The sequence below is a fragment of the Aphelocoma coerulescens genome, chromosome 1, assembly GCF_041296385.1.
Source record: "Aphelocoma coerulescens isolate FSJ_1873_10779 chromosome 1, UR_Acoe_1.0, whole genome shotgun sequence".
Taxonomy (NCBI): Eukaryota; Metazoa; Chordata; class Aves; order Passeriformes; family Corvidae; genus Aphelocoma; species Aphelocoma coerulescens.
Window position 1 is genome coordinate 70858494 of NC_091013.1, and position 23204 is coordinate 70881697.

The 23204-nt window shown below is 39.9% G+C and overlaps 1 protein-coding gene across 4 annotated transcripts in view; it reads right to left on the bottom strand.

Annotated features, from left to right (window-relative positions):
- PDS5B (PDS5 cohesin associated factor B) overlaps window positions 1–17965 on the bottom strand; it is a 96628-nt gene extending 78663 nt beyond the window's left edge. For 2 of the 4 annotated variants that reach the window (XM_069012250.1, XM_069012232.1), the window contains exon 1: window positions 17885–17964. The gene's annotated coding sequence lies outside the window, so the exon portion shown is untranslated. Of the gene's footprint in view, window positions 1–16312; window positions 16334–17884 lie in introns of those variants that run through there. The other 2 variants (XM_069012256.1, XM_069012243.1) reach the window with 2 other exon arrangements.
- Window positions 17966–23204: the final 5239 nt, after the last annotated feature.

Below are 23204 nucleotides of genomic sequence, written 5' to 3' on the forward strand. Positions count from 1 at the left end.
TGACCCATGAGCTTTTCCGTCTTATTTCCTTCCCTGTTCGATTAAGCAAGAAAAATGAGAGAACAGCAGTGTTAGCACCTAGCAGCCAGCCAAGGTTACAGACAGGGATGTACACAGCTTATCCTCTCAGAATTATAGACAAAACTAAATAGGACTTAATTTCCTGTAGAATTAATACATCTAGTCTTACAGGGTCAAAAATAATTTTAAAATGGTTCTATGAAATGGCCTATTACTTAGAACATAAGGGATAAATAATTATAAACCTTCTAAACCTCCTATAATATACAAATTTTCAGATCACTACCTGAAGTTTTTTAGGATTAATGGTAAGCTTTACTGAGAGGAACAAAAACCTTTCAATGGAACAGCAGGAAACAAAACCTATCACTCAAAAAAGAGAAAATTCAATGCTAAGCAATCCCCTTGTACAGCAGTTATAACTTCAACTATTACCTAAATAAAACTTAGTTTATTACATTCCACTGCTAGAAGTTCCTGTTCTTCTAGACTGCCAGTATAACTGTACATACCTAGCTTTATCAAAATAATCTGTGTTGAACATTAGTAGAATCTAGGATTTTATTGGGAGGCAGTGGGGGGGAAGAGGGAAGGGTGTTTTGGTCATTCTAGCCAAATCCAAGTCTCTGTGATTTCACATTACAGATACATGAGCTGTTTCAGTGAACTTCTCTCATGGAAAAAGAAGATAGTAACAGCTAAGAACAACAGCCTCAAGGCCAACTGTATCTACAACATGTTGAAAATGAAAATCCATAGGCCAATGATGTGACATCCAACAACTGAATTTCAGAAAGCTTTTAAAAGACATTTTTAAAGATCCAATGTATTTTAAAAGAAGACTTTGTAAGATGACAAGCATTTTGAAAAAAGGAAATTCTTTGAAAGCTTCTTTGAGATTCAACAGACTCAGCTGACGAGTTTTTTTGTTTGTTTTATTGTTAATCAAATGAAAGTTTAGAAGTTCTCCACTATATTTTCAGAAATCCAGTATTACTCCATATACACAATCAGAAGGTAAAGAAAAGGGAAAGAGCACAAGTCTTACAAGAAGAGGCTGAGGCAGCTGGGGTTGTTTAGCTTGGAGAAGAGGAGGCTCAGGGGGGACCTTACTGTGCTCTACCATTACCTGAAAAAAGGTGTGGTGAAGTGGGGATCAGCCTCTTCTCCCAGGTAATGAGTGAGAACACAAGAGGATATGGCCTCAAGTTGCATTAGGGGAGGTTTAGATTTCATGTTAGGAAAAATTTCCTCACCAGAAGGATGGTCAGGCATTGAAACAGGCTACCCAGGGAAGTGGTAGAATCACCATCCCTAGAAGTGTTCAAAAGGTACCTGGATGTAGCACTTGGGGACTTGGTTTAGTGGACAACACAGTGGTTCTGGGTTAACAGTTGGACTCAATGATCTTAGAGGTCTTTTCCAACCTTAATGATTCTATGAAAAAGGAAAATGTTCAGATGGATGCCTTTTTTAAGGCAAGAAAACACTTCAGACAATGAAATGCTTTGTACCATGCAGAATGCAAGCACAAACTAAACATTAAGATGTGCACTGTTTCTGCTGTTGTATGAGGACAAAGAAGAGAGACAGATGTCACAAGAAACTTGAACAAGTATATAACGAACAAATTCCAGTCCTAATACATAGGAATAAAAAGTATGATTCAATCAGGCTTTGGTTGCTTCAGTTATGTTAACAGTACTGTAAGTTTTCAAAAACTACGAAGAAAATAAACCTATTTTAAGCTAATGGAGCATTTAAAACACAAACTCTACTCTTTGTACACAAGGAGATGATACAGTAAGACTGAAGATGTCTAGGTACTGCTTCTTTCAACACAGAAGCACCACTGCAGTTATAACTTCAAAGACCTGAAGTCAGGAACCAAGAACAAGTCTCTAGCAGTATATAACATGACAAATTAAAAACTAAGTTATAAGGAAGGTGGGGTGGAAGAAAGTAGTACAGAGAAAAGAAAGAAAGTTGACAAAACACATACCCTTTGTACAGTGACAACAGGAGCAGGGGGGGAAAAAAGTGGAACTTGCATTTATTGGGCATTAGAATAGGATGGATTAAAAAGTCATTCACCTCTTGTGACAAAAATCAGAAGATCATGTTTAATGTAAAATTATGATTATCAGCCAGACCACAAATGGGAACAATCAATTAATCTAAACATAGTTAATTAGTAGTAAGTACCTCTGCCAAAATGTGGTCAAACTCAATTAAATAACTACACACGAGTTCTGTCCATAATCAGTAGCATCCAAGAGCTACTCAGTTCCAGCTAAGTCTACTGGCCATTGTATTATTAAAACATTCAGATGTTTTCTACATAGTAGATAACTTCATGAATAGCTTAACTTCACATATGCCACTTGCTCAATACTGTAAAATACGGATTGTGATTATGCAAATTAAACATGGATTGATATCTTGCATATTAAGTACCTGTGCAAATATACTTCATAGGTCAATAAATATTATTACAGGATGTTAAGTCAATGATCTAAAAGGAGGACTTAAACCACACTCCATTTAATTGTATTTTGTTTGGCTGACAGTTCGCATTGCCTACAGTGGTTTAATTAACTGTGCTAATCATTAAGCAAACTGTGCCTTAACATACATGAAGTCATCATGTGTCAACAGTGATTTTCCAGAGATCTATACATGTGTTTAAATCCTCATCCTTCAAGATAGTTTTGTAGAAATCTTACCCAAGTGATGAAGCAAACTTGAGCAAATCAACCCCATATTCCTTTCAAGTCTGTCTTCTGCCTTACTATTGTCTTCTCTTTAAAATTCAGAATCCAAACATGAGGACTTAGAAGATCACCAGAAACAGTGATCAACTTAGAAAACTCCATCGTCATTATTATTTTTCAGAACTTTCACTGAATATATAATTATTTATATAGCTATTCTTGAGATCATTTTAAAATTATGTTTATAAAATCTAGGAAAGTATACATCGAATTTATGTAGGCTAATATATATACTTCTAAATCTATGTTTGCAAGACATTTTTCAAAGTGCCACTGAGAACAACACTTTCTTCATGTTCACAAAGGTATTAGAAGCTCAAGTGAATTTAATAAGTGGCTGGCATGGAAAAATATTTCAATGTGTAAAGAACTAAATATATGTGTTTCCACAGTTCATCTCATTCCAACAAAGAAGTGTAGCCAAGAAAAGGATTGGCAAATATTCATCAACACTTTCTCCACAACCAAGCAGGATGACCAGTGACCTCTCGCTGTCATAGGCCATTCCATCAACAATACAAAAACAGTTTAGGAGATGCAAAAACATTTTCCTAAATTGTCTCGTGAGATATTGCAAGAAAGTAAAATCTTTTCCATCTCATAAATCACAATATAGATTTCATGCCGAAGCCCTATTCCTTCTTCAACACACAGTTTATAATTTTTTTTATTTTTGCACCCTCAGTAGGTAACATCCTCGTATGAATTAATATAAACCATGACAAATACTTGGAGATCACTAACTTTGTTTCAGCAACAAAGGATGTATCAAAAAATTTGTCTAGATGTAATTTCCTCAAAAGATGCAACAAGATATCATTAAGAGGTTACTCAGCAACTCAGAAGTGGAAGAGGCAGGCATCTTTCTACTTCATCATTAATAAAACACAAATAATGTAACAATGTAAGTCATTTACAGAAATTCTTTACATCCTGGTAAATTCCTACTGGCATATAGCTGATTGACAACAATTGATCAAGGTGAGAAGTGACTTAGGTATTAAAGACTTGCATTATCCAACTGCCACTAAACTAAATCTATTTCCGTAACATATCTACCGCTAGGGAGTTTTAACTTGGCTATAAAAAGCCACTCCAAGCTGAAATTTGACCGTTTTCTGCTGCTGAATAAAACAGAAAACTTTAGAGTGTTGGACCAAGGGTGCTTGTGTACATCCAGGTCATTTTTCATAGCGATTCAGGTATACTGCCTAGATTAATACTTTCCATTCTCTTTTAGAAATGTATCATATTATACTGTTTACTTAACTATCGTTAAATCAAGATACTAGCATTATCCACAATATCAATAAAATGCTAGTTTCCTATTTCTATAAGGCAGCATAGTAAGGACTGATACAGGAAGAATTTACAGAAACCACTAATTAAATGTCTTCTGAAATGAAGACCCAGATTATAAAGTAAAAGTAACACTCTCAGTCCAACAAATGACATAAAAAGTACTGGGTTTCACTACAGAATGCCATTAATGGCAGATCTTTGACAGTCAATACCGAAGTACTAATATCTGTTTAAATTAGGAAATACTTTTTCAAACTTACACTAGAAAATAGAGCAAAGTGCATTAGGTTTCTTTATCAATGTATTAAGTAAGCACATTGTGGAAAATTAAAGATGTGCAGGTGGTAACTGTGCAAGAAGAGACATCATCACAATGTCCAGAGAACTTGGAGGATTCAGGAAATGAACAAAGAAGAAAACATTAAGACATGTTACCAAAATCAGCACATGCGCACTAAAGGGCCTCCAGCAACTTAAACAGAGTTGCAATCAGTTAGCAAATGACCGTAGGCAAGCCCCCATTTCCACTGGTTAAGATTTTTTTCAAACTTCATTAAAGAAAGCCTCCCAAAGATTTAGCAAGTATAAAGTATTCAGTACCAACTTATCTCAGCACACAGCTCTCTCCAGTGGTGTTGCAGACACTTGCAGCTTCCACAAAAACATAAGTGACCCAACCTTAAGTTTCAGCATTTTTCCAGATGTTATTGTTGTCATCTTTCTTTTAATAAAACTGCCTCTTTTTTGTGCCCTTTATGAAATGGCATTTTTACTGAAACACACTCAGTTTTAAAAAAATTATTAGAAACTATATAAAAGAATTCACCATTAAACCATTCAACAACCTAAGCAAAAATAAAACTAACTTATTATTGGGGATCTCTGCTTTCACACTTCTACTCAAGAGTAAGTAAAAGGGACCGTAGGAATTAAAATGTCTTATTTCTGTACATGGCTGCCGGAGAAGAAATTACAAAGAGATAAAAACTGGAAGGTAATAGTAAAAGAATCTGACAGAGAAAGACTGTAGGCTGACTAAATATGATTTTAATAAAATAGACATCTGCAATATATTTGTCAGTTACTCAAGTACTAGGGAAAACATTCCTTAGGTGGTCACATTATGCAACTATACTATACAAAATCTGAAGAAAAGACAAACTATGACCAGCCCTAAGAGTGTTCAAACAGAAGTGATTTGGTGATGTACACAACTCCAGCAGGGGGGGTCACAGTAAATGTCACTGCCAAAGGAGCAAAATTAAGACTTAAGCTTTTGTACCCTTGACTGGTGTGCAAGAAAAGTTTTTATACTACTAAGTGAATTCAAATAACCACTTAGTGAAGTTGTAAGTAGAAATAGAGCCCTCAAAACAGGACAGTTCTACCACAAAGACCAGGAAATACAGAAATAAAGATAAAATTTAAGCCAAACTGAGATACCCACTGTAAATACGCTTTTAAAAAAGCAAAAAAAAAGGAAAGAAATTGTACTTCAGTAGCTAGAATCAAAAAGGAAAAAGTACTGCAGCATAGTAATGACTGCAAAGAAAGAAGTTATTGAAGTATCCTATAATGTCAGCTGAATACCCATTTCCAAAGAAATGACAGGTAAAACTTTCCTGTGGCAACTGGTAACAGGTATCTTTAATCAGAAGTTACTGTGTCTACGCTTAGGAACTTCACATTTTCAAATCAAAGCAACTACATGGGCACCATCCAAGAATTCATGAACCACTGTGGAATGCAAAGCTTTTTAAAGGTATTTAAAAATTAAGGTGTAGTACCCTTCAATTTAAAAATTTAAATTAACTTTAAAAATGAAGGTATACTGCACGAAAATAAAGGAAGCACTCTCATTAATAATGTAGAGAAAAAAAATTAATAATACCACTACTAGAGCTGCACTAGTTTGCTATTAATAATAGTTTAAGAGTTTAAGAAAAAATCTGCATGCTGAAGTCAGAATTTCAAAAACAGGGATAAATGGAACTTCTGGGCTTATCAGATTACCCTGGGAAAATTTATGTTTGATTCATCTGTGATAAAACAATTAGCACTTTCCTTGCACCAAATATCCTTTATTATGGAAGCATTAAATTGGAAATCATAGACAGATGGATGTAGAGATGGATGAGACTGTCATTCAGTAAAACACTGAAAGAAAAGTTTAGAGAAACAGAAATGTTTGCAAATAAAAAGACTGCATATGAACATCTAAACAAGAATACACACTCTAACTCAGAAGAATATCAGCTGTAAGGGGAAGACAACAGGGGTCTAAAGAGAGGTCCAATGCCTAGGTCAAAGTATAGTCTCATGGTGATTTTTCTATTCAGCATTAACGATAAGACAAGGTACTTCAAGAACCTCCTCTCCCCACTGAAGAAACTCAAGCACTATTTGGACACAATACTGTGCAATGTGATCTAGGGCGACCCTGCTTGAGCGGAGAGGTTGGACCAGGTGACCCACTGTGGTCCCTTCTAACCTGACCCATTCTGTGATTCTGTGGAACCAACAAACAAATCAACCCTCACAAAACCAAAACCTCAACAGCTACCACCCATTTTAAGGTACTGGCAAGAACTTGCTTGGAATACTATGTGCAGCTACCAGCACCTATGATCCAGATAATTTAAACTGGAAGAAGCACACGTGAAGTCTATTACATGAGGACAGCACATACACAGAGGCAACAAGAAGAGACTGTCAGGAGGGTAAGTAGAAGAGAGGCAGAAATCACCATAAATCCCAGAAATACAAGGAGATCCCACCCAAAGAAAATTAACCACCATAAGACAAGAGTTCAAAGATAAATAGCTCAATGAAGAAAAACTGATCATGAGAGGCAGACTTCTAGTTTTCAAATTAAAATTTAAGAATTACTTTCTTGTCAGTAACTGAAGCAAAATATCCAAACAGAATACTTTACAACTTGATCAATACGCAGATTAATACCTTGCTTTCATATGGTATGTGAATAGTTATTTGAAAAGCACACCCTGAAGTCCACAAATCCAGAATCACCACAAACACCGGAAGTTCTTAGGCTGGTACTTTAAAAGAAGAGAAAAACTGACAACCAGCCTAGGTATCAAAAATCACTAACAATATTACTGGTTTATGATCATAATACTGACACAGCTCTCTTTTAGCAGGGAAGTTACTTTAAGGTTTAGTGAGGCAGGAATTATTTGCTCCCTTTCTCCAACTGCTAGAAATGAATGGGGGAAAAGAGGCAGGAATTATTCTTTCCCTTTACATTAACTAGTTTCAAAACAGACTAACAAAAAGCAGTCACAGAAACTCAGATATCTTGCATTACGTAATTTCAAATGATTAGCAGCTGTAGTACTCACACAAGGGGAGAAAAAAAACCATGCAAGAATGGCATAAAAGCCATGAAGAAAATAAGGGGAACATAACAGGAAGCAGAAGACAACTACAACATGCAGACATCAGGCACAAATCAAGTTTAATCTCGGTGTTGCCCCTTGGGAGGAAACAACACTTGGTATTATTTTAGCATACCATTTATTTGGCTAAAAATGCCTTATTGAGTCTAACCATGAAACTTTGTTGGTTTTTTTGTTTGGAGGGTTCTTGGTAAGAATTAAAATTAAACCAACATCCCCCCCAAGAAAAAAACCCCAACACTAAGAATACTAAAAAAACAAAATAAAATACTAACAATAAATAAAATAAGCAACTAAAATACAAAAAAACCAAAAATGTAAGAATACTAGTATGCTACCATAGAAGCAAAATGACATTTTGTAAAGTTTCACACTGATCAATCAAGGGTGTTTTTGTAACAAATCAGAATTTACATCGTAAATGAGATGCCCTTCCATGCTTAACTTTGCATATAATTTTAAAAAATACAAAATTATATGTTTTACATCCTACTGCAAATTATTTGATGCAGAATTATTAAAGATCAAACAAAGAATGCTAGTGGGATGGATTGAACTACAAGACCTAAAAGAAAGCATGGGTATTGAACTGCAAAGTTGGATGTTGTTCTAAACAACAGTCCATCCAAGTCAATATGAATTATAAATAAAAGTTTATATTATAACTGCCTATAGCAATCTTAGTACCAAAACAACATTCAGCTGGGTGCTTTACAAATAGAGGTTGTCTACCCAGATGGCTTCTATCAGTTCAGCCTTTCTTCCCAGCTAAAACATTTTATTTTGCTTTTTGCAAAACTGTGACAGAAAAGCAGACTGAAAAAATAACTGTGTCCCCAAAGACAGAGAAAGAACCCATAACTGATCACAAAGCACAAATCAGATGAACACATACTGCAACCAGTTGAACTAAGTGCATTGTAAGACCACAAGGACCAACAGCAGTTTCAGGATCTACTCACGTATCATCATATATGAATCTACCAGTAAGATCACTTCAATAAAAAAGCTGAAGATTCTTTTAATATTTAAGTCTTAACTTACCTTTGACACCTACCTCAACACTTGACCAACATGTAAGTTCTCTGCCAATAATATATTGACTCCTGTAACTTTTTCTAATACCCTTACAATTATTTAGCCCTATGGGGTTGAATTTTCACCGAATGGTTGAGGTTGGAAGGGACCTCTGGAGGACATCTGGTCAAATTTCCCTGCTGAAGAAGGGTCGCCTGAAGCCGGTTTGCCAAGGAGTGCCTCCAGATAGCTTTTGAGGATCTCCCAGGATAGCGACTGCAAAATCCCAGAGCAACCCGTGCTGGTTCTTGATTACTGTCACAGTGAAAACATTTAGAAGGACACTCTTGTTTGTGCACATTACCTCTGGATCTATTACTGGGCATCACTGAGTGGAGTCTGTCTCTATCTTCTTTGTAAGCCACTTTCAGAAATTTACCTACATTGGTACATTTTAATCCTGATTTTGGTATAAACAGGAGCATATATACAGCTATGTCAACTTTCTTGATAGTAAATTTCCAAACTCTGGTTTGTTTTGTTTTGAAGTTCATGTTTAACATTTAGTTATCCTATCCTTCAGTTGCAGCTCATCACTCACATTAGGACACAAGGAGATGGAATGAAGCTGCATCAGAGGAAGCTCAGATTGGACTTTAGAAAAAGGTTCTTCACTGACAGGTGGTCGGTCACTGGTACAGGCTTCCCCAGTGAAGTGGCCATGGCACCAAACCTGTTCAAGGAATGTCTACACAACATTCTTAATTATACGATTTAGTTTTAGGTAGTCCTGTGTGAAGCAGGGAGTTGGACCTCATGACCCTTATGAGTTCCTTCCAGCTTGAGAATTTCTATGGTTCTATGCCACATTTGCTGCACAATGATTGACAAACTCGTGGTGTGCAGTGTGTGGGCTGTGCTGCTGTCAGGCTCAGATCTGTGCTGATGTGCAGTAAGGACACAGACCTCATTTTACTAGACTGGATCATTGCCTTACAATACCTTGTAACTCACTCCCAAGGAAGACCTCTCCTCCTACCCAGGAGAGCATTAACAAAAAATCAAATCAAAAACAATGACAAAAAACTATACACTCCCCACTGGATTGTGTTCCATAAATAGAAACCACTGGGACACAAGTAACACCTATAAGAAATTAATCCTTATTTATTTTAAAAGGACAAGTTTTGCAACTGAAAGGAGCAAGTTTTAAATTATTAATAAATAAATATAGCTGCTTCCACTATGACTGTAAGCATACAATCGTGATACAAGAGTTCAGAGAGTTTCCACCTATTACTTAAGGTACAAGAACTATTCAGGCATACACTATAGGTTGCTCTCTCCTTATTCCCCTGAAGTTAGAAGGTTAACATAGCCAAACCAGACTAACAAACACATCTGGTAAATCCCGCTGACAGCTGAATCCATCACTAATCCACCTGTCTGCTTACAGCCAGATGTTGCTGTTTCTTTAGCACAAAAAGCTGGATTTGTTCACACCTCAGCCAGATTCTCAGCACAAGAGCAGTCTGTCTTAATTAAGACAAAAAGCTCAGTTTACCATAGAAACAACTGAGGTTTGGACACACTACTACTAACTCCACTGCAGGGACCAACAAGCTCAATCAGACAAACGAACTAGAAAGTTTAGGGGTTACAGGACAGGCATTCAACCAAGAAGCAAAGTTAATGAGAGAGGGGAGAAAAAGAAAAAAAAGGAAAAAGTAGAAACAAAATGCACAAAAAATTCCAAACAAACAAAACCCCACCACCATACACCACAGCTGACATACCCTATCAGCCTTGAGGTTCCTAAAATGCACAATGTATGTAAGTATCTGAAGGGAGGGCATCAAGAGGATGGAGCCAGGCTCTTCATTGTGGTGCCAAGCAATAGGACAAGAGGCAATGGGCAGAAACTGATGCACAAAGTTCCATCTGAACACAAGGAAGAACTCCTTTTCCATAGGGATGACTGAGCACTGAAGTAGGCTGCCTAGAGAGAATGTAAAGTCTCCTTCCCCAGAGACATCCAAAAGCCATCAGGACATAGTCTCAATATGCTCTAGGAGATACTGTTTGAGCCAGGGGGCTGGACTAGATGACCTCCAGTGATCCCTTCCAACCTCATCCATTCTATGATTCTGTAAAGCCTAAGACATGTTGAAGAAGGTGACAGAGGAAGTACAAGGTACAATGAAGAATGTGAATCAGAAGCCCAAGAGGTATGAAGACAAACTAGATGGAGAAGTCACTAATGAGAGACCAGAGTAGAAAGATCAGCTGCAGCTGGCAGGAGGGGAATGCAGCCCCAGCAGATCTCAGTCCTTTCCAGAGCATACAGCGTGCAAACACCACGTTACACTGCCCTTCTACCAATAACAAATACTTGCAAGAATCCGCTGAAAAGCTCTCATCCCTCACCCCACACAAATCTGCTAAAAGAGAAAAACTTATTACTACTAACAGCATTCCATCAATTAGTCATAGATACACAAAGCTAAAGGTTACAACCTAAAGACTGAGAGGAGCACCACCATACAGTGAATTTGTTCACTAAGTTTGCTTCAAAAGGAACAGCAAAAATACAGAAATAGTTGTAAAAGCAGTTATTAAGAGTTAAGAAACAGAATTAAAGTTTCTTATACAATATTAAAGAGAACACACACAAAGGAGCTGATGTACCTGATCCTTCACTACTTTTTTTCCACACCACAGGATTTCTTTCTCACTCAAAGCAAAGAAGCTATTCAACTTTTCTCCTTATAATTTTACGTGTGTCCTTTATTATACTCTAAGCCACATGCTGAAGAGACTTAATTTCTTACTCGACTTTTGTAAGGCTTCACGGCTGTATTATGTTAGTGTGCCATAAAAAAGAACTTGTTTTTGCAACACTTTCACAAATTTTTCATAAAAATAAGTATTCGTCTCATTTCGTAGATGACGAACCCAAGTTACAGATTGAAATTTAAGAACTAGCCACCAATTTTGCCTGTATGGTTAGAGGAATTTAGGGCACAACTTTTAAAGCCAATTTATCCAGCGCTGCATCTTAAACTAAAGCATCTGTTGAGCCAAGCAGAAGTAGTCTGGGTCTAAAGCCTGTCTCCCAGGAAATCAATGCACTATTAATAAGCTCTTGTGGGAAGTTTGGTTTAAACAGACTTGCCTGGGATCACAAGAAACTGACAGAAAGAATGAATTCCAGTATCCCAAAGTGACATTCAATCATTCAAATTACTAGATGTGCTTTTCCCTTCCCACAGTCCTTTGTCAATTCATTTTACATTTTCCAGCTTTTGGAAAAGAAGTCTGCTGACTTTGATATGCAGCTCTAATTCCTAAATACACCTGCTTGAAAAAAAAAAAACAACATTACAACTAAAGACTACCATAACATATACTTAGAAGGACAGAAATTAATTTAAACTGTTTACTATTTTTTAAAACAATTTGAAATTTTAATCTTGTTTTAAAGCTTTTTTTATGTAATACAGAAGATTCAGGGGGCAATGGCCCATCAAGAAATAAAAAGTTACTCTAAATGTGCTTTTATATTTATACGCACACAAAATGCAGTATGGACAACCTAATGCAGAACTTACTAAAGGCAGCACTTGTAACTTTGGGGAAAACTTTAGAAATGGTCCGTGTTCTCAAAGTACAGATTGGCCAGTCTTTAAAAAAGAGTGCAGAATATTTCTTTCTAGAAACTGTACACGTATTGAAATCTCTTTTCTCAGTTCTTGGAAGCATTTCGGTAACTGAAGGAATTACGAACTGCATGATCTAAGTTGGGCAAATGGAAGAGAAAATGCATCTCCTGTTTGTTGCCTCTCTGAAAATCTTCCTCACAACTCTTCTGAAGAGTTTACCGTTGGCTTATCTATTCTTTCCTCCATTTTGAAAACCCAGGAAAGCAAAAGTTATAACCTTATTCTGACCATTTCATACTCAGAGGAAGAAAAGCAAATGTAAACTTTATTTTATACCATGAATTAGGTGAATTCATCTCCCTTAGACTTTTGAAAAGCACTGGGTGGCACTTGGACTGTCCACAGACATTGTACCTCACAAAAGCTTTCACAAACTGATGACACAAAAAGTTACAGTTACTTCCATAGCCTTTGTTTCTGTGTTCAGAAACTACACATAATGCTTCATACTGAACTGCCAAGTAACAAAACCAACAAAATTATCAGAGAAAATATCACACCTAATGGCAAGCTGCCCAGCATCTCTCTACATTTTCCCCAAGAAAAGTCTTTGAAATTTTACATAGGTAGATGCAGAGAAAAAAAAAACATCCTTAAATGTAATTACAAGTTTCCATGAAGCTTCTTCTGCTCATTTCTCATAACTGAAACAATTCAATTCTTTTTTGTTAAGAACAAAACATATGTGGTGACAAAGATTTCCTAGACATCTGATTGTCTTCTTTGGAATGTACATCTAAGTAACAAAGCAGTACTAACAGAAGTGAACAGTCAAACTCAAGGTGGCCCAAAGACTACATACAGAAAGTTTTGATATAAATTTTTTTCAGGACTTCCTCACAAGCAGTATGTTTGTACTTACTGTGAGTAACTGTTGGGTTTTTGGCTGGTTGGTTTTTTCCTTGTAGTAGTTTTTTATCTGTTCCCTTTCTTCCTAAGACTTTCAGAATGAAGGTTTTTGACATTGAATTGAGCTACAATGTGGATATACTGGGATGTCTCAGAGAGAACCAAAGGCTGCTTTGGCAGAAGTTGTGGACAACCAACTTCTCAAGAGTGACTTCCCAAGTGATCACATTTTAGCTGAATCTAATACTCCTTAATTAAAAGAGCTACAGACTTCTGTCCCCACCACAGGAAGGACATCAGCCAGCAAGTCCAGAGGAGTGCCACAAAGTTGATTAGAGGTATGGAACACCTCTCCTATGAGGAAAGGCTGAGAAAATTGGGATTGTTCAGCCTGAAGGAGAGAAGGCTTTGGGGTGACCTAATTGTGACCTTCCAGTACCTGAAGGGAGCCTACAAGAAAGATGAAGGGACTTTTCACAAGAGCATATAGTGACAGGACAAGAGGGATTGGCTTCAAACTGAGAATAGGTTTAGATTAGATATTGGGGGAAAGTTCTTTACTCTGAGGGTAGTGAGACACTGGAAAAGGCTGCCCACAGAGTTTGTGGATGCCCCATCCCTGGAAGTGTTTAAGGACAGGTTGAGTGCGGCTCTGAGAAACCTGGTCTAGTGGAAAGTTCCCTGTCCATGGCAGGGCAGTTGGAACTATACAATCATTAAGGTCCTTTCCAACTCAGGCCATTCTGTTGCATGAAAATGTAGTTTAGGTGACTACAATGGAAGCAATTAAGACAATAACATATTTGACTGCTATCTTCATGTCTTTATTTGTCCATTGCACCAGTTTATATATAGGTCTTTATTTCTTGCATAAAAAGCATGCAAGGAAGCATCTCATTTCAGCAGCAGAAACATCCACCAGGATTCCTAATTAAGTCAGAGAAAAAGTACACACAGGTAGTTGTGTGTTGTCTGGAATCGATCTTTAAAGAACAGGGTCTAAATTAGAAAACCCCAGATGGGGTCCTGATCCCTGGTTACGATACTCCCATATAAATGGTGACAGACACAGGATGATTAGTACAAACATCCCCATCTGTTCCCAATGATGTATGGCACTTTTTTATTATTATTTCTTGAAGCATATTGATACCAAAGTTGTCGTGAGCTGAAAAAACAGAACTAGAAGATCAGGCAGTATTAAACAAGCGGAATGATGCAGAATGTTTCTCCAGCGCTTGGGGTGGGATGCAAAAGAGTAAATTCCACAGATAGGGACAAGGTAATAGAGATCTTAATCCTCAGAAGCTACTTCAAGGACTTCTTCATATTTTAGAAAAGACTGAAAAGCAGTATACACTGAGACAGACAGTAATAACCTTTAAAAAGAATGGAAGTGTTAACATTTTGATTCTTAGAAGTGAAATTAAAATACTACTTGTATTTCATTGAATTCTTTCAAGTTGGATTTGTTACAGCAAATATTCGCATAATCAGCTTTTTTTATTGTGGAATTCTAAATGTTCAAAAGAGGTTTTGAAACAAACCACTAACTTCCTAAAATAACAAGGTTAATTTTCATTCATATACTTAACTTCAGATATATTTTATTTTTACTTTACAGAAGTATACTAAGTTCTGTTCTTAGTAACAGAACTAAGCAGATAAAAAACCCCTCAGCTTTTCTACAAGACTACATTCAACTGAAGAGGCTACCAATGGAAAAGCAATAGGTATGTAATTTATATATATGCACAGCCTTGACTTTTAGATGTTCAATCTCTGAGGGCAAGGACAGATTCCTTTTTTTAAAGCATATATTTTACAATTCTTTAAAAGCCTTGATTCCTACCAGGATCTATCAGTGCTGTTCAGACAGTCCAGAGGGTCTACAAATCTGGAAAATTAACGCAACATTTCACCACTAAGGACTGACACACTAACACATCTTTTAAAACTTTCCTCAGTTTTCCCTTACCACCTAGTCTCAGAATTGACTGAAAGCCTCCAATATTCTCTCAGTCTATCCAAAGATTATTTCAGGTAGCAGTATTGACATTTTGTGCTAAGAGTAAAAACACCATTACTTTAGATATCTGATAAAAGGAGAATGATACTGACAAGCGGTAAGATGATGTTCCACATATCATAACTACTTTTTGATTCTAAAAAGGAACTTCTCTGAAGGCAACAGGAAAGACATACCTTCCTTTTACTTGGCATAATATTTGGGGCAAGCAATATAAAGGGATAGGGATATTAAGAGTGAAATTGATAGGGAAAAATAATGAGTTGCAGTATCACATTTTCCTTCCATCTCCAGTTTTGCATGCTTTTACTGTTCAGCTTCATATTTTCTTATTTGTTGCACCATGAAAATTCTCCTTGTGCAACAAGTAATCTTTATCACCTCTCCCAACTCAGGTTTAAAGAAAAAAAAAAAATTACCTCCAAACACCTTTAAATGAAAATCCTTTACTAAACCAGAAGACTCATACCCATACATACACATACCCATAGAGCCCCTTACTCTTCTGTATGACTGTAAATTGAGTGACTGAAAAAAGAAAGAGAGCAAAAAGGCTTAACCTGAAAGCCTGGTAGAAAGCAACATATCCCAAAAGAAAATGCATCTCTCTCAATCTACAGGAGGTAACAGAACCTCCTGTTCTACAGATTAAAAAGGAAAATGCCTGAGGTTATGCCCATATTTCATTACTGTGCTTTTCCAAATGCTAGCAGTGACTGTTGGCTTTTATATGTTTAATTACAGCTTAATAACAACTTGGGTGACTTGCTCAATTTCAGTCCATAAGTAAGCATGCTAGATAAAGTCTAAATTCAACATTTATAAGAGGAAAAAGAAGTTGCATACAAGTGCTAAACATGATTTTCCATTTTAATTTATTTAGTTGTTTCATCAAAAACTGAACTATAGCTTACCCAGTCTGCATACTAACTAGTAAAGAGGACGCAAGAAACGCATAGGCACATACTACAGTACAGGATCTCTAAAAAAACCCCTAACAAAACACCACACCCAGACACATCATACTCCCCACCTTACAGTAATTAAGTTCAACCTTGCTTCAGACATAGACACAAGATGTCATGCAAGTGCTGAAGTACTAAACTACTTTCTCCAGCAGTGCATGCTTTCAAACACTGTGATGAACACGATACACACACCTCTGCTAAACTACCTTACCTGATGGCCTGTCACTGTCAGTCTCCTTTCAGGTGTTCTGAGCATGGCATACATTCAGTTGTTTCACTTCTTTTTCAGGTATTACTTTACAGAGTATAATAATTAGCATATCTGTAGTACATACAAGACATATCGAGCAAAATTTCTACCACCTGAAAACGGAACAACTCCACTAGTTTGGAGGGAGAAAACCTGAAAGAATGCACGTCGTCTTACCCCCTTCCCAAAACGTGATTTGACATTCGATTTCAACTATAAAGCCACTCAAATTTTCAATGCTCCTTCTATTCCATCCCCAGTGAAGAGAAATCAAATCCAGCCAAAGCACCTACCCGGCAAGGACAAAACAAAGACCAACACGAGAACGCTTCAGCAGTTGTGGTAAACGGGAAAACATAACGCCTAACTAAATAATCACAGCTCTCAGAAAGCAACCGCGCAGCAAGCAAGCATAAAAGTCAGAATAAGGCTGGCAAGACAAAAATCCACCTCTGTAGGAGCTGGTCTGCTACAGTTTAGTTTTCCAGGACTGCTCACTGTCATTAATTGTTGATTTGTTTTGAAGAACAGATAGTGATTTATTTGCAGCGGGATGAAGTTACGGACCTAAATTCCTGACCGGAGGCTCTCAACGTAAACAATACATAACCTATAAATTAACCATTCTCCATATGGCAATTCAGATGTAAAATTAATAGTTTTTCATCTACGAGGCGGCGGCAACCGCCCCCCCTCCCCGTCCTCCCTTCTCGAGCGCTTTCTAACAGAGCCTGATGCAAAGTGGGAGGGAAAAAGAGGAGGAAAGGGGGAAAAAAAAAAAAAAAAGCTAAGGCAGCATGAAAGAACTGGGCTCGCACACAAGTAGGGACCCACCACACCGCGGTCCTCAGCAGCTCTTCCCGCTCAGGAGCACTGCGAAGTGCGGCGCGGAGAAACCGAACCGGGCGGGGAGGGGACCGGGATGTCCCCGCGCTCAGCCCGGGCAGCAGCCGCGCGGGGCGGCGGGAGCCCCGTGCTGCCCCGCGGAGCGGGGACCAGGCCGGCTGCCTGGGGCAAGCAGGGAGGGAGGGGACGCCCAGGGCAGGGAGAAAAGGGACAGCCGAGGCAGGGAGGGACACCCGGGGAACCGCGATCACTCACCGCCACGGGCGAGCAGCCTCCCCGCCCCCCCCCTCCACTTCGCGCCGCGAGGAGAGCCACCAGCGCTGGGCGCGACACCGCCCGCCGGGCCACCAGGGCGAGGGAGTGACCCCCGGGCCCCCGCGCACCCCAGCCAAGGTCACCCCATCGCCCAGGCTGCCGGGCGGGAGGGGGGGAAAATTTCGTATTTGACGGCGGCCACGGGAAAGGGGGGAGGGGAGCAGCCCCGCCGAGGGGCGAGGGGGATGGGAAGGGGGAGCTCCACCACGGGCCAAGGGGAGCTCTGCCCTCCCGCTCCCTCCTCCACTCCCCTCCTCCTCCAGCGCTGGCCGCGGAGCTCGGTCCGGGCGGGCGCCCCCCACGCCCCCGGGAAGGGAAAATGGAGTGGGGACGGGGTGGGGGTACCCGCGGCCGAGGTGCCGCGCTCCTTACCCCGCCGCAGCTGCCTCCCCTCGCTGGTCGCAGGCGGGTCCGCTCCGCGCTGCCGCCGCTCCGGGCTCGGAGAGGCGCTGCCGCCGCCGCCGCCGCAGCCAATCGCCGCCAGCCCCCTCCCCTTCCGCAGCTCGCCCCGGTCCCCCCGCCGGCTTCAAAATGGCGCCAACTCGTCTCCGGCTGCTCCAATGGAACCGCCGAGGGGAGCGAGCGCAGCCAGCGCGGGGCAGCAGCGCCCCCTGCCGGCCCGCGCGGGCAGCACCCACAGCCCGCGGCCCGGCCCGAGAGGGGATGAGGGTGGGCCCCGGCCGGCTCTCGCTGGTGCGCGCTGTGGGCGACTGAGGCAAGCACTGCCCCAAAACAACGAATTATTAAAGGATTTTTGTAAAAAAAAAAGGAATAAAGTCGCTTAACTGCGGAGAAAGAGCAGAAAAAGTAGCATAAGTCACAAATTGAGCCCTTTGCTCTTGCTTCAGCGAGTGCAAGAGTTTGAGGGGCGCCCTTACAGGAAAACGCGAACAGAAAAGCGATGTGGTTTCTTCTCGCTGCTACAGATAAATGCTGCATTTATTATAGAATCATAGAATAAGCTGAGTTGGAAGGGACCCATGAGGATCATGGAGTCCAACTCCTGGCCCTGTACGGGACACCCCAAGAATCACACCACGTACCAGAGAGCCGTGTCCAAACTCTTCTTGAACTCTGTCAGGCTTGGTGCTGTGACTGCTTCCCTGGGGAGCCTGTTCCAGTGTCCAATCACCCTCTGGGAGAAGAACTTTCTCCTGACACATCAGGACAGCATGTAAGTGTTTAGAGGATTATCGTTTAAAAAACACAAATCACATTCAACAACTTTGTCTAGTGTGAGAAACACACTTCAACAGACTGTGAGCAAAGTCATTGTAACTAGTAGTTTAAATCTTTGAGAAAGTCTCCTCAAGCTTTCTGAACTTGCTAATACATTGTAACCAGCATGCCTTATCTTCATTCCATGTTAAACTACCTCATTGTCTTATACAGACTACATTAGCGCTACTAGAACACAGTAACATAAAAATCACTTTTCAGGCCCCAAAACTCCCCTTGTTTGCATTTTTTTAGTGACTTTTATTTGCTCCACTCCTTCTGGGGGGGAAAGAAAAGAAAAAAAAGTAGAGACCTAAAAGAGAGAAAGATTTGTCTGACGATTATATATTGGGAAGGATCCTGGACTTGGAGTCAAGATAAAATTTTTTGATGCAGGTTGAACAATTTCCCCTCAATTCCCCCACTGCTGTCTGTCTGGGCTCACCGAGTATAAAGCCTTGGGCTGGGGAACACATCCTTTTCTAGTGGAGCACTTGCACATGTGTGCAGGGATACTTACAAACCAGCAGAAAACTGAAACACTATTTGAACTCTCTTAACACAGCTATTGAAATTGCAAAACCCAGCGTATGACCACGAAAGTAACCAGTGCGCTGATACAGTCCGTATGCAAACATTTTGCTCCGTTTTTCTGATGGAGCAGGTCACAGCAGCACCACCTCCAGCGCCTGCTCAGGACGCCAGGAGCGGCAGCCGCCCCTCGGAGCAGGACAGGGCGCTGAATAACGGGATCACCGGGCACGCTCCACCCTCGCTTCCCGCCTGCACCGAGACCATCCACGATTTTGGGAATCAGGGTTTTAGAGGTGACTCTTCACTCGTCCTTCTCCCAGCCCGTCTCGGTTTCGCAGTAGCGTGCGCGGCCCTCCGGAGGGAGCCCGTCCGCTACCGCTGCTCGCTCACCGCCTTGGACAGTGTCAGGAATCAACGTTCTGCCTACGGCAGAGGGTAACACGCACCCACTCCCTTTTCCATGCTGTCCCGCCATGAAAGAACCGCACAGTGCAAGCTGCGCCAGCCATGGCTGTGACCCGAGGGCAGGCTCAGCCTTCCCCACGAGAAATGTTGTATCTCACACAGAACTGGTGACTGCAAGCAGCCTTGCAAAATTTAGGGAATTTGCCATCCCCTGGAAGTGCAGGCAAGTTGAGTTACTTACAGAAACTGTATACTTTAGAAAGATTAAAATATTTGTTCTGATTAAATATTTTGCTTGCAATAGGACATACTGGGAATGTCAGTGCCACAGAACGACAAAGACCAGAACTTTTACAGAGAATCATAGAATCATTTAGGGTTGAAGAAGACCTTTAAGCTCCCTGAGTCCAACCATTAACCCAGCACTGCCAAGCCCACCATTAAACAATGCCCTCAAGTGCCACAATACGTCTTCTAAATACCTCTAGGGATGGTGACTCCACCACTTCCCTGGACAGCCTGTTCTGGTGCTTGACCACCCTTCCAGTGAAGAAATTTTTCCTAATATCCTAAACTTCTACAGGCACAACTTGAGGCCATTTCTTCTTGTCCTGCCACTTGTTACTTGGAAGAAGACAGTGATGCCCTCCTTACTAAAACTTCCTTTCAGGTAGTTCTAGAGAGCAATAAGATGCCCCCAGCCTCCTTTTCCCCAGACTAAACAACCCCAGCTCCCTCAGCCACTCCTCATAAGACTTGTGCTCCAAAGTGGGTGTGCTGAAGACACTTTTCACATCTCAGTGTTTGAGTGACAATGATGAACACAGTCAAAGAACACCCTACACAGCAGCATTCTTCTCAGAGCTTTCTGTCTGTAAAAACATTGTGTGAAAACAGAAGACTGCAGTGACAAGGGCCTTTTAGTCCCTACTTTATCAGATTGACAATCTCTCCCCGGGATTATCTTTCTCAATTCATTCTTTAAATTTGTTGTGTCCTTGCAGACCAGAACTGTGCATTGTACTCAAGATAGGAGTACACTGAGATTTCCCTCAGAGCAGCAAACTGCCTTCTGTCATCAGGAATAGTACTGCTCTCAGTACTATTCCTGGTGACGCCTTACATCTCTCTTGTTTGGGGGGGGGGGGTTTGGCTGCTCTTGCAGTTTCAGTCAAAGATCTCAGAGAGCTGACAACAGTAACTTCAAGATTTCAGGAATTTTGACTTCTGGGTTTGACAAGTAATTCTATCCTTTACCTTAACACTGATCTACTTCTCAAAGCCTATCTTTTTACCCATCCATTTTTTGTGAGGCCTTCTGGAGTTCTTTACACTAGCGCAGCATTTGATTACCTGAAAGAGATTAACATCATGTAACTAGCATTCCATGTGCACTCCCTCTTCTGTGTCATTGATGAAAATCAAAGACTGTTGCATAAAACAACATAAGCAAGCCCAAACATTTCTGGGAGAGAGATGTGATGACCTTTCTCCACCCTAGAAAGTAGCCAAAAGTACTCTGCTTCCATTCTTCAGCCACATTTCCAACTCAGCATAGGACATTTACTTCAATTCCATGGCAATTATTTTTACAACTTTTAGTAGGAAAGCTGCACAAATGCTCTCTGAATATACAACTATGTCCCTGGTTTGTCCTTGTCCATGCACTTCCTGACTCACAAATCTGCTTGAAGTCTGTGGTTGTGCCACTGCCTCCCTTCACAGAAACTACACTGGCCCTCTTGCAACACATTGTGTTTATCCATTAGCCCTGTGATCATACTCTTTTATGGTATTGGCCTTTCAGTGTAAGTAGGAACAACTGTCAAGGTAATATTATCACCAGAAGATTCACTAAACTTTTTTACTGTGTCTCTTTCCTCCTTACAGCAATCCTGAGGCATTTGCATGTATGACTCTGTATGTTTTGCCTTCAAAGTCCCTCCATTTTTTTCACTCATGGATTTGAACCAAGGAAGTATGTGAAGACATAAAAACTTCTAGGATACTGCAAAACTGAGTAGACAAACATCCTAAATTTAGCAGTGATATCTTTATCTAAATAAGAGCTCTAAGATCTACCCCACAGGCCTGAGCAGGCAGGGAACTCAGAAAGAAAGCTGACAGGTGAGAAGGGATATATAGACTTTCAAACTACCCCAGCATCCCACTGTGGGATGAAAAAAGGTTGAAAAAAAGCTGGGTCCTAGAATGACTTAATGCAATAGCCCTCAGCAATTCCTGTTGATTCACTACAGTGAAATATTAAAATTGCCCAACAAAATCTTATCATTCCAGGCAGAACAAGGGAAGTAATAGAATGGAGGGAGCAAAATTGGTTTTGTTTCAGTTTGTTTGGAGTTTTTTGCACCAAGGAGAAAAAAATTCTGTCTTGGATAGCAAGCTCAGTCAGGCTCATAGGAGGGTGAACTAACACAAGGAAGAGGGGAGGGACTACACAGCAGGGACCAAGAACACCTGCTTTTGATAGCAGTAAGTTGAGAATTTTTTATCAGCTTCTCTACCTATACACATTATATGGCTTAAGAGCACATTTCTGAGTAAATCCCCCCATACAGTCATTAACAGTTGGATGAAGGGGCAACACAAGCAACAAAGAGTTTGAATAGAAGCCAGTTGATGGGGGTTTATAGGAATGAGAACTACAAGTTAGATTTCTAAGATTACATGAGTTACCCAAAATCACTTAAATTAATTATGGAGTAGCTTTTGTTTCCTTCTATAAATGGCTTGGACAAAATCAAGACAGAAGAGTGAAAATTGAAAAAGTTTAAGAAATAGAGGGTGCATTTTCACCCCTTTTTCATGACACTTACCTAAATTACCTTTCTTAATATAACATGTTTGTGAAAAGGGTATTTTTGTTTCCAGCAAAGATAAAAAGACCTTTCACTCCCATTTGTTTCTCTTTTAATTGTGACTCTGAAACAATTGCATCAAAAGTATTTTCCTGGCAAAACAAATCATAATAAATATATGTTGTTTATATACTGAGTCCTTCACACTGGAAGGGGCTTTTGCCATGTAGAAGGGAGACTTTCTACTTGCAGGTGTAATGATTTGTCTCAGAGAAAGAAAAATGAGTTCATTTATTGGTGTTCCTCTTTAAATAGCTGATTCTATTATGAACATGAGTTAACTTTGCAACTAATTTTAGTATCTCATATGTCTCTTAAGTAATTTGCAAGGAAGCCACATGGAAACAGTGACTTTAGATGACTGGAATTTTTAGACTCTTACTGCCTGTATGTGTGCTGTTTCCAACACTGTCTTCTTGCAAACAAAAATCAAACAGCTGAATAAGACAGTGATGCTCAGACTCTACTAGCTTTAGTGTATGTGCAATATAAATTCCGAAGTTTAAAAGTACCACTTTGATCTTAGAGCTAACAAGTCTGATTCTACCAGAAATACCTATTTGTGCCTGTCTTGTGGCTGCTTTCTAATAAGAAGACAAGAGTCATTAAGTACTATATGGTATTTCACAAAAACAAGCAAACCAAACCAAACAAAA